The following is an 11,626-nucleotide window of genomic DNA, read 5'->3' as shown; positions in this document are numbered from 1 at the left end:
ACGCAGACATATAGATAGATATATAGATAAATAAAAAAAGTGGAATACACACAGAAATAGAGACAGATATATAGATCAGATACAACTATATAGATTATACAATAAGTGGAATAGACACCGAAATAGAGACAGAAATATAGATCAGATACAACTATAAAGACTTATACAATAAGTGGAACACACAAGCAGAAATATAGATAGTTATACAGATAAAATATAACTATATTGACATAAAATAAGTGAAACACATACACAGAACTACAGATAGATATATAGATATGTTATAACAATATTGGCGCATAAAATAAGTGGAACACACACAGAGAAATAAAATAACAATGACTTGCATTTATATAGCGCCTTTCATGACCTCAGGATGCCCCAAAGTGCTTCACAGCCAATGGAGTACTTTTTGAAGTGTGGTCACTGTTGTAATGTGGGAAACACAACAGCTACTTTGTGCACAGCAAGCTCCTACAAACAACAATGTGATACTGAGCAGATAATCTGTTTTTTTTAGTGATGTTGATTGAATGATTATTATTGGCCAGGACACCGGGAATAACTGCCCTGCTCTTCTTTGAAATAGTCCCACGGGATCTTTCAAATTATGAAGGAGTTCGAAGGGATAGAAGCAGAGGAGATGTTTCCACATGTGGGGCAGACCAGAACTAGGGGCCATAAATATAAGACAGCCACTAATAAATCCAATCGGGAATTGAGGATAAACTTCTGTGCCCAGAGAGTGGTTAGAATGAGCAACTCACTAGCAGAGGAAATAGTTGAGGCAAATAGCGTAGATGCATTTAAAGGGGAGGCTAGATAAGTGCATGAGGGAGAAAGGAATTGAAGGATATGCTGATAGGGTGGGAGGAAGCCCATGTGGAGCATAAACATCGCCATAGACCTGTTGGACCGAATGGCCTGTTTCTGTGCTTTAAGTTCTATGTAATGTAACTCAAAGGAGCAAAAATTGGGTTGGTTTGCGCCTCTTCTTAGCGCCCCCGGGGGGGTGCTGATGGGGCGCAAATCCCCTAGTGCCCGGGCGCGGCGCCGCTAACGCCTCACACAAAATTCAGCGGGAGGTTCGCAGTGGCAGTAGCCGGTAGCGCCCCGCTTATGCCCCAGTAGCAAATTTCCATTGCGCCACCTGACCTATCGCCGGACGATGGCCTAGAAATTCACTGGCCTTAGCGCCGCTTTTGAGGCGCTAGAGGGCCTAGCGGCGAAGTTATGGCCAGTTTTGAAATTGACAGGGGCCCTAAATCGGCGTTAGGCCGGTAGCGCTGCGCCGGCACCGATGACGTCATCGGTGTGCGCAGCGTCCCGGTTGCCATGGTAACCCGCCCGAACTCGGAAATCGAGTTGCGGCCGCCTCGCCCGTGGCAGCCGCAAGCAACGTTCTGGCAGAGGTGCCTTACAGAACGTTGCGCCGGCGCATTAAAGGCCCCGCGGCGGCCGGCCGCTTTCCCGCCGCCCGCCTGGCCGCAGCTCCCTCCCCGGACTTCCCCCCCCCCCCGCCCCCGGAACAGAAGCAAGCCCGGCACTTGTCCGAGGTGCCGGGCTCATTTTTAAAAAGATTATCGCGGGCTGCGGCCGGGTGCAGGCAGCTCCTCCTTAAGGGAAGGAGGAGGCCTGCACTTCCCGAACCTGCCGCACCGCAGCGGGCGCCGCAGCGCCGGAATAGCGCCAAAATTCAGCGCATAGCGCCAGTTTTCAGGCGCTAACAGCTTTCAGCAGCGCCGGCAGCCGTTTGGGCGCAGAAGTAGTGAATTTTTGGCCCGCCCAGCGCGACTTAGCTCCGGCACTAACTTCCGGCGCTAAAGCCGTCGCTGCGCCAAAACCCAATTTCTAGGCCGATATGTCCAACAGGGTCAGGGTGGCGGCGCTGCTTAAAAGGCAGGTGTGGGGCAGCCATTTTTATTCTGGCGAACTGCCAGCACCTGCCCCCCCTTTAACATTTGTATGCTGGGTGCCGGCCACGATCACTCAGCCCGGCACCCCTCTTGAGGGCCGGGCTCCTCTCACGGCACCCCGCTCCCCGGTGGTCCGGCAGGGTCCCGGTGCGTGCAGCCCTAGGCCCCACCCCTTTAATCAGGGGAGGGGTCCTGCAATGACGTGCCGCTATGTGCCACCGCGGGTGGCGTAACTACTGCATTTACGGCAGAGGGTGCTAACTTTTTCAGGGCGCTAAAATTAGTGCTCCAGCGATGTTAGCGTCGCAAAACGGGCACCAGCCAATTTTTCCCCCAATGTGTTTTAAGATGGGATACCAAAACTGTTGCCCTGTTCTCCATCTGAGAATCCGTGTCTCCGCCTTGTCTGACGTCGGATTGCGAAAGATGGACGGGTTGGGTGTGGCAGCTGGACTCAGGCATGCAACCAACAAAATATTGTTTAATCAGAAGCTCATGAGTCACAACAGGGTAGACAGGCACAGCACAGAAGAACCCTGAGCCTGACGTCGTCAGGGAGAGCTGCTGATTGGCTCCTCCATGGCAACACTGCCAGCAACAATCCCCGCCCCTCCCATTCACAACAAAACATAGTCACGGCAACAGGCAACTTGTGACACAAACTCATTCTCGCCATGGATACTGCACATCGACAGCTAACAATTCAACCTCCTCAAGTCAACCCACAGATGTCGGCCCGTAGTTTATGGGTCGTATGAGGGTGTACGCAGCGTACTCCGTCGTAAGTGCCGCACATGATCTAGCTTTCCGCAAGAACGAATGTTGGAATTGTCAAGTTTCACCACAACCCTCATTGTAACACTCTCTGATATACCCCACACCCCTCACTGTAACACTCTCTGATATACCCCACACCCCTCACTGTAACACTCTGATATACCCCACACCCCTCACTGTAACACTCTGATATACCCCACACCCCTCACTGTAACACTCTAATATACCCCACACCCCTCACTGTAACACTCTAATATACCCCACACCCCTCACTGTAACACTCTAATATACCCCACACCCCTCACTGTAACACTAATATACCCCACACCCCTCACTGTAACACTCTAATATACCCCACACCCCTCACTGTAACACTCTAATATACCCCACACCCCTCACTGTAACACGCTCTGATATACCCCACACCCCTCACTGTAACACTCTCTGATATACCCCACACCCCTCACTGTAACACTCTAATATACCCCACACCCCTCACTGTAACTCTCTGATATACCCCACACCCCTCACTGTAACACTCTGATATACCCCTCACCCCTCACTGTCACACTCTGATATACCCCACACCCCTCACTGTAACACTCTGATATACCCCACACCCCTCACTGTAACACTCTGATATACCCCACACCCCTCACTGTAACACTCTCTGATATACCCCACACCCCTCACTGCAACACTCTAATATACCGCACACCCCTCACTGTAACACTCTGATATACCCCACACCCCTCACTGTAACACTCTCTGATATACCCCACACCCCTCACTGTAACACTCTGATACACCCCACACCCCTCACTGTAAACACTCTGATATACCCCACAACCCTCACTGTAAAACGCTCTGATATACCCCACACCCCTCACTGTAAAACTCTAATATACCCCACACCCCTCACTGTAACACTTTAATATACCCCACACCCCTCACTGTAACACTCTCTGATATACCCCACACACCTCACTCTAACACTCTCTGATATACCCCAGACCCCTCACTGTAACACGCTCTGATATACCCCACACCCCTCACTGTAACACTCTAATATACCCCACACCCCTCACTGTAACAGTCTAATATACCCACACCCCTCACTGTAACACTCTGATAGACCCCACACCCCTCACTGTAACACTCTGATATACCCCACACCACTCACTGTAACACTCTAATATACCCCACACCCCTCACTGTAACACTCTGATATACCCCTCACTGTCACACTCTGATATACCCCACACCCCTCACTGTAACACTCTGATATACCCCACACCCCTCACTGTAACACTCTGATATACCCCACACCCCTCACTGTAACACTCTCTGATATACCCCACACCCCTCACTGCAACACTCTAATATACCGCACACCCCTCACTGTAACACTCTGATATACCCCACACCCCTCACTGTAACACTCTCTGATATACCCCACGCTCCTCACTGTAACACTCTCTGATATACCCCACACCCCTCACTGTAACACTCTCTGATATACCCCACACCCCTCACTGTAACACTCTCTGATATTCCCCACACCCCTCACTGTAACACTCTAATATACCCCACACCCCTCATTGTAACACTCTGATATACCTCACACCCCTTACTGTAACACGCTCTGATATACCCCACACCCCTCACTGTAACACTCTCTGATATACCCCGCACCCCTCACTGTAACACGCTCTGATATACCCCACACCCCACTGTAACACTCTGATACACCCCACACCCCTCACTGTAACGCTCTCTAATATACCCCACACCCCTCACTGTAACACTCTCTAATATACCCCACACCCCTCACTGTAACACTCTAATATACCCCACACCCCTCACTGTAACACTCTCTGATATACCCCACACCCCTCACTGTAACACTCTCTGATATACCCCACACCCCTCACTGTAACACTCTCTGATATACCCCACACCCCTCACTGCAACACTCTAATATACCGCACACCCCTCACTGTAACACTCTGATATACCCCACACCCCTCACTGTAACACTCTCTGATATACCCCACGCTCCTCACTGTAACACTCTCTGATATACCCCACACCCCTCACTGTAACACTCTCTGATATACCCCACACCCCTCACTGCAACACTCTAATATACCGCACACCCCTCACTGTAACACTCTGATATACCCCACACCCCTCACTGTAACACTCTCTGATATACCCACGCTCCTCACTGTAACACTCTCTGATATACCCCACACCCCTCACTGTAACACTCTCTGATATACCCCACACCCCTCACTGTAAACACTCTCTGATATTCCCCACACCCCTCACTGTAACACTCTGATATACCCCACACCCCTCACTGTAACACTCTAATATACCCCACACCCCTCACTGTAACACTCTAATATACCCCACACCCCTCACTGTAACACTCTAATATACCCCACACCCCTCACTGTAACACTAATATACCCCACACCCCTCACTGTAACACTCTAATATACCCCACACCCCTCACTGTAACACGCTCTGATATACCCCACACCCCTCACTGTAAACACTCTCTGATATACCCCACACCCCTCACTGTAACACTCTAATATACCCCACACCCCTCACTGTAACTCTCTGATATACCCCACACCCTCACTGTAACACTCTGATATACCCCTCACCCCTCACTGTCACACTCTGATATACCCCACACCCCTCACTGTAACACTCTGATATACCCCACACCCCTCACTGTAACACTCTGATATACCCCACACCCCTCACTGTAACACTCTCTGATATACCCCACACCCCTCACTGCAACACTCTAATATACCGCACACCCCCTCACTGTAACACTCTGATATACCCCACACCCCTCACTGTAACACTCTCTGATATACCCCACACCCCTCACTGTAACACTCTGATACACCCCACACCCCTCACTGTAACACTCTGATATACCCCACAACCCTCACTGTAAAACGCTCTGATATACCCCACACCCCTCACTGTAAAACTCTAATATACCCCACACCCCTCACTGTAACACTTTAATATACCCCACACCCCTCACTGTAACACTCTCTGATATACCCCACACACCTCACTCTAACACTCTCTGATATACCCCAGACCCCCTCACTGTAACACGCTCTGATATACCCCACACCCCTCACTGTAACACTCTAATATACCCCACACCCCTCACTGTAACAGTCTAATATACCCCACACCCCTCACTGTAACACTCTGATAGACCCCCACACCCCTCACTGTAACACTCTGATATACCCCACACCACTCACTGTAACACTCTAATATACCCCACACCCCTCACTGTAACACTCTGATATACCCCTCACTGTCACACTCTGATATACCCCACACCCCTCACTGTAACACTCTGATATACCCCACACCCCTCACTGTAACACTCTGATATACCCCACACCCCTCACTGTAACACTCTCTGATATACCCCACACCCCTCACTGCAACACTCTAATATACCGCACACCCCTCACTGTAACACTCTGATATACCCACACCCCTCACTGTAACACTCTCTGATATACCCCACGCTCCTCACTGTAACACTCTCTGATATACCCCACACCCCTCACTGTAACACTCTCTGATATACCCCACACCCCTCACTGTAACACTCTCTGATATTCCCCACACCCCTCACTGTAACACTCTAATATACCCCACACCCCTCATTGTAACACTCTGATATACCTCACACCCCTTACTGTAACACGCTCTGATATACCCCACACCCCTCACTGTAACACTCTCTGATATACCCCGCACCCCTCACTGTAACACGCTCTGATATACCCCACACCCCACTGTAACACTCTGATACACCCCACACCCCTCACTGTAACGCTCTCTAATATACCCCACACCCCTCACTGTAACACTCTCTAATATACCCCACACCCCTCACTGTAACACTCTAATATACCCCACACCCCTCACTGTAACACTCTCTGATATACCCCACACCCCTCACTGTAACACTCTCTGATATACCCCACACCCCTCACTGTAACACTCTCTGATATACCCCACACCCCTCACTGCAACACTCTAATATACCGCACACCCCTCACTGTAACACTCTGATATACCCCACACCCCTCACTGTAACACTCTCTGATATACCCCACGCTCCTCACTGTAACACTCTCTGATATACCCCACACCCCTCACTGTAACACTCTCTGATATACCCCACACCCCTCACTGCAACACTCTAATATACCGCACACCCCTCACTGTAACACTCTGATATACCCCACACCCCTCACTGTAACACTCTCTGATATACCCCACGCTCCTCACTGTAACACTCTCTGATATACCCCACACCCCTCACTGTAACACTCTCTGATATACCCCACACCCCTCACTGTAACACTCTCTGATATTCCCCACACCCCTCACTGTAACACTCTCTGATATACCCCACACCCCTCACTGCAACACTCTAATATACCGCACACCCCTCACTGTAACACTCTGATATACCCCACACCCCTCACTGTAACACTCTCTGATATACCCCACGCTCCTCACTGTAACACTCTCTGATATACCCCACACCCCTCACTGTAACACTCTCTGATATACCCCACACCCCTCACTGTAACACTCTCTGATATACCCCACACCCCTCACAGTAACACTCTCTGATATACCCCACACCCCTCACTGCAACACTCTAATATACCGCACACCCCTCACTGCAACACTCTAATATACCGCACACCCCTCACTGTAACACTCTGATATACCCCACACCCCTCACTGTAACACTCTCTGATATACCCCCACGCTCCTCACTGTAACACTCTCTGATATACCCCACACCCCACTGTAACACTCTGATACACCCCCACACCCCTCACTGTAACGCTCTCTAATATACCCCACACCCCTCACTGTAACACTCTCTAATATACCCCACACCCCTCACTGTAACACTCTAATATACCCCACACCCCTCACTGTAACACTCTCTGATATACCCCACACCCCTCACTGTAACACTCTCTGATATACCCCACACCCCTCACTGTAACACTCTCTGATATACCCCACACCCCTCACTGCAACACTCTAATATACCGCACACCCCTCACTGTAACACTCTGATATAACCCCACACCCCTCACTGTAACACTCTCTGATATACCCACGCTCCTCACTGTAACACTCTCTGATATACCCCACACCCTCACTGTAACACTCTCTGATATACCCCACACCCCTCACTGTAACACTCTCTGATATTCCCCACACCCCTCACTGTAACACTCTCTGATATACCCCACACCCCTCACTGCAACACTCTAATATACCGCACACCCCTCACTGTAACACTCTAATATACCCCACACCCCTCACTGTAACACTCTGATATACCTCACACCCCTTACTGTAACACGCTCTGATATACCCCACACCCCTCACTGTAACACTCTCTGATATACCCCGCACCCCTCACTGTAACACGCTCTGATATACCCCACACCCCACTGTAACACTCTGATACACCCCACACCCCTCACTGTAACGCTCTCTAATATACCCCACACCCCTCACTGTAACACTCTCTAATATACCCCACACCCCTCACTGTAACACTCTAATATACCCCACACCCCTCACTGTAACACTCTCTGATATACCCCACACCCCTCACTGTAACACTCTCTGATATACCCCACACCCCTCACTGTAACACTCTGATATACCCCACACCCCTCACTGTAACACTCTCTAATATACCCCACACCACTCACTGTAACACTCTGATATAACCCACACCCCTCACTGTAACACTCTCTGATATACCCCACACCCCTCACTGTAACACTCTCTAATATACCCCACACCACTCACTGTAACACTCTGATATACCCCACACCCCTCACTGTAACACTCTCTGATATACCCTACACCCCTCACTGTAACACTCTGATATACCCCACACCCCTCACTGTAACACTCTCTAATATACCCCACACCACTCACTGTAACACTCTGATATACCCCACACCCCTCACTGTAACACTCTCTGATATACCCCACACCCCTCACTGTAACACTCTCTGATATACCCCACACCTCTCACTGTAACACTCTGATATACCCCACACCCCTCACTGTAAAACTCTGATATACCCCACACCTCCCACTGTAACACTCTGATACACCCCACACCTCTCACTGCAACAATCTGATATACCCCACACCTGTCACTGTAACACTCTCTGATATACCCCAAACCCCTCACTGTAACACTCTGATAAACCCCACACCCCTCACTGTAACACTCTGATATACCCCACACCCCTCACTGTAACACTCTGATATACCCCACACCTCCCACTGTAACACTCTGATATACCCCACACCCCTCACTGTAACACTCTGATATACCCCACACCTCCCACTGTAACACTCTGATATACCCCACACCCCTCACTGTAACACTCTGATATACCCCACACCCCTCACTGTAACACACTCTGATATACCCCACACCCCTCACTGTAACTCTCTCTGATATACCCCACACCTCTCACTGTAACACTCTGATTTACCCCACACCCCTCACTGTAACACTCTAATATACCCCACACCTCTCACTGTAACACACTGATATACCCCGCACCCCTCACTGTAACACTCTGCTATACACCACACGCCTCACTGTAACACTCTGATATACCCCACACCCCTCACTGTAACACACTGATATACCCCACACCTCTCACTGTAACACTCTGATTTACCCCACACCCCTCACTGTAACACTCTAATATACCCCACACCTCTCACTGTAACACACTGATATACCCCGCACCCCTCACTGTAACACTCTGCTATACACCACACGCCTCACTGTAACACTCTGATATACCCCACACCCCTCACTGTAACACACTGATATACCCCACACCTCTCACTGTAACACTCTGATATACCCCACACCTGTCACTGTAACACTCTCTGATATACCCCAAACCCCTCACTGTAACACTCTGATAAACCCCACACCCCTCACTGTAACTCTCTCTGATATACCCCACACCTCCCACTGTAACACTCTGATATACCCCACACCTCTCACTGTAACAATCTGATATACCCCACACCTGTCACTGTAACACTCTCTGATATACCCCAAACCCCTCACTGTAACACTCTGATAAACCCCACACCCCTCACTGTAACTCTCTCTGATATACCCCACACCTCTCACTGTAACACTCTGATATACCCCACACCCCTCACTGTAACTCTCTAATATACCCCACACCTCTCAATTACAATTTACAATTTAAATTGCTTTATTGGCATGATAAGTTACATCTTATGTTGCCAAAGCATCAAAATACATTTATGGTTTAGCACATAAACGCAGTTCTATTCATACAGTGTATAAACAGGTATATCCCTGAGTGTATAAATATACATTCGCATTGTTTATATATATTTTTTTCTTAGTTTACTGGTTGTCCCTCTGTTCATGGCAAGCTGTAACATAGTGCGCCGCCAGTGTTATACAGCTTCTCTCCTCTCCCAGTAGGAATGGGAGTTTTTGGTTGTCATTCAGATTTCTGAAATCAGGGCATATTTGTGAGAATTTTTGGTAGAAATTCTCCCTGATGCCCTGATATTTTCCACAAGCTGTGAGGAAGTGCATCTCTGTCTCCACCACTCCCTGACTGCAGTGAGAGCATATCCTGTCCTCTCTTGGCAGCCTGGTCTGCCTGTGTCTGCCTTTTTCGATCGCTAGGCTATGTTCGCTAAGTCTGTACCTTGTCAAGGTTCTTCTCAGTTTGTTATCCTTTACCATGGTCAGGTAATCAGCTATGTTGTATTGTCTGTTTAGGGCCAAGTAGCAATTGAGTTTGCTTTGGGTTTTTGTTGTTTCTGCCCAATATGTCAGATATTTTTCCTTTTGCTTAGCGACGATTGTGTTGGGTCGAATTCTTTGTGTTACCCTGTCACTGTCCTGGGGCTGGTTATTGTTAGTATTGTTAGTAGTTACTTCACTGAGTCCCAGGACTAGTTGACTGAGGGTATTCTTCTTTATGGTCAGCTCTTGGCATTTCAGGGCGTCGTAGTGATAGCATTGGGGATTGCTCATTTGTAGGTGATTCCAAAATTTGGTGGCTCTTTTTTGGATAGTGATTATTAATGGATATTGGCCTAGTTCCGCCCTGCATGCATTGTTTACTGTTTTCCTTTGAGTCCGGAGGATACTTTTACAGAATTCTGCATGTAGGATCTCAATTGGGTGTTTGTCCCATTTTGCAAATTCTTGTTGAGTTAGCGGTCCCCATACCTCACTGCCATAGAGTGCAATTGGTTCAATTACTGATTTGAAAATTTTGAGCCAAATGCTAATTGGGATTTCTATTTGGATTGATTTTTTGATGGCATAGAAAGCCCTTCTTGCTTTCTCTTTCAGTTCATTCACAGCCAGTTTGAAGTTTCCCGTAGAACTGATTTTTAAGCCCAAGTATGTGTAGTTAGTGGTTTGTTCAATTTTGGTTGTTCCTACTGTGAAATTTATTTTGGGTCCCTGATGTTTGGATCTTTGCTGGAACACAAGGACTTTGGTTTTTTGGGGATTTATTGTCAGGGCCCAAGTCTGGCAGTACGACTCCAGCAGGTCCAGGTTTTTCTGTAGCCCCTCTTTAGTAGGTGACAGCAGAACCAGGTCGTCTGCATAGAGGAGGAATTTAACCTTGGATTCATATAGGGTGAGGCCGGGTGCTGTAGATTGTTCAAGTAGTTTTGCCAATCCATTTATGTAAATATTAAAGAGTGTCGGTGAGATTGGCGAGCCCTGCGTCACCCCCCGCCCCTGTGGGAAGTATTTTGTTTGTTTGTCTCCA

The sequence above is a fragment of the Somniosus microcephalus genome, chromosome 3 (assembly GCF_052327205.1).
Source record: "Somniosus microcephalus isolate GS21.2 chromosome 3, FLI_Smic_1.0, whole genome shotgun sequence".
Taxonomy (NCBI): domain Eukaryota; kingdom Metazoa; phylum Chordata; class Chondrichthyes; order Squaliformes; family Somniosidae; genus Somniosus; species Somniosus microcephalus.
Note: the sequence above shows the minus strand (reverse complement) of the source record.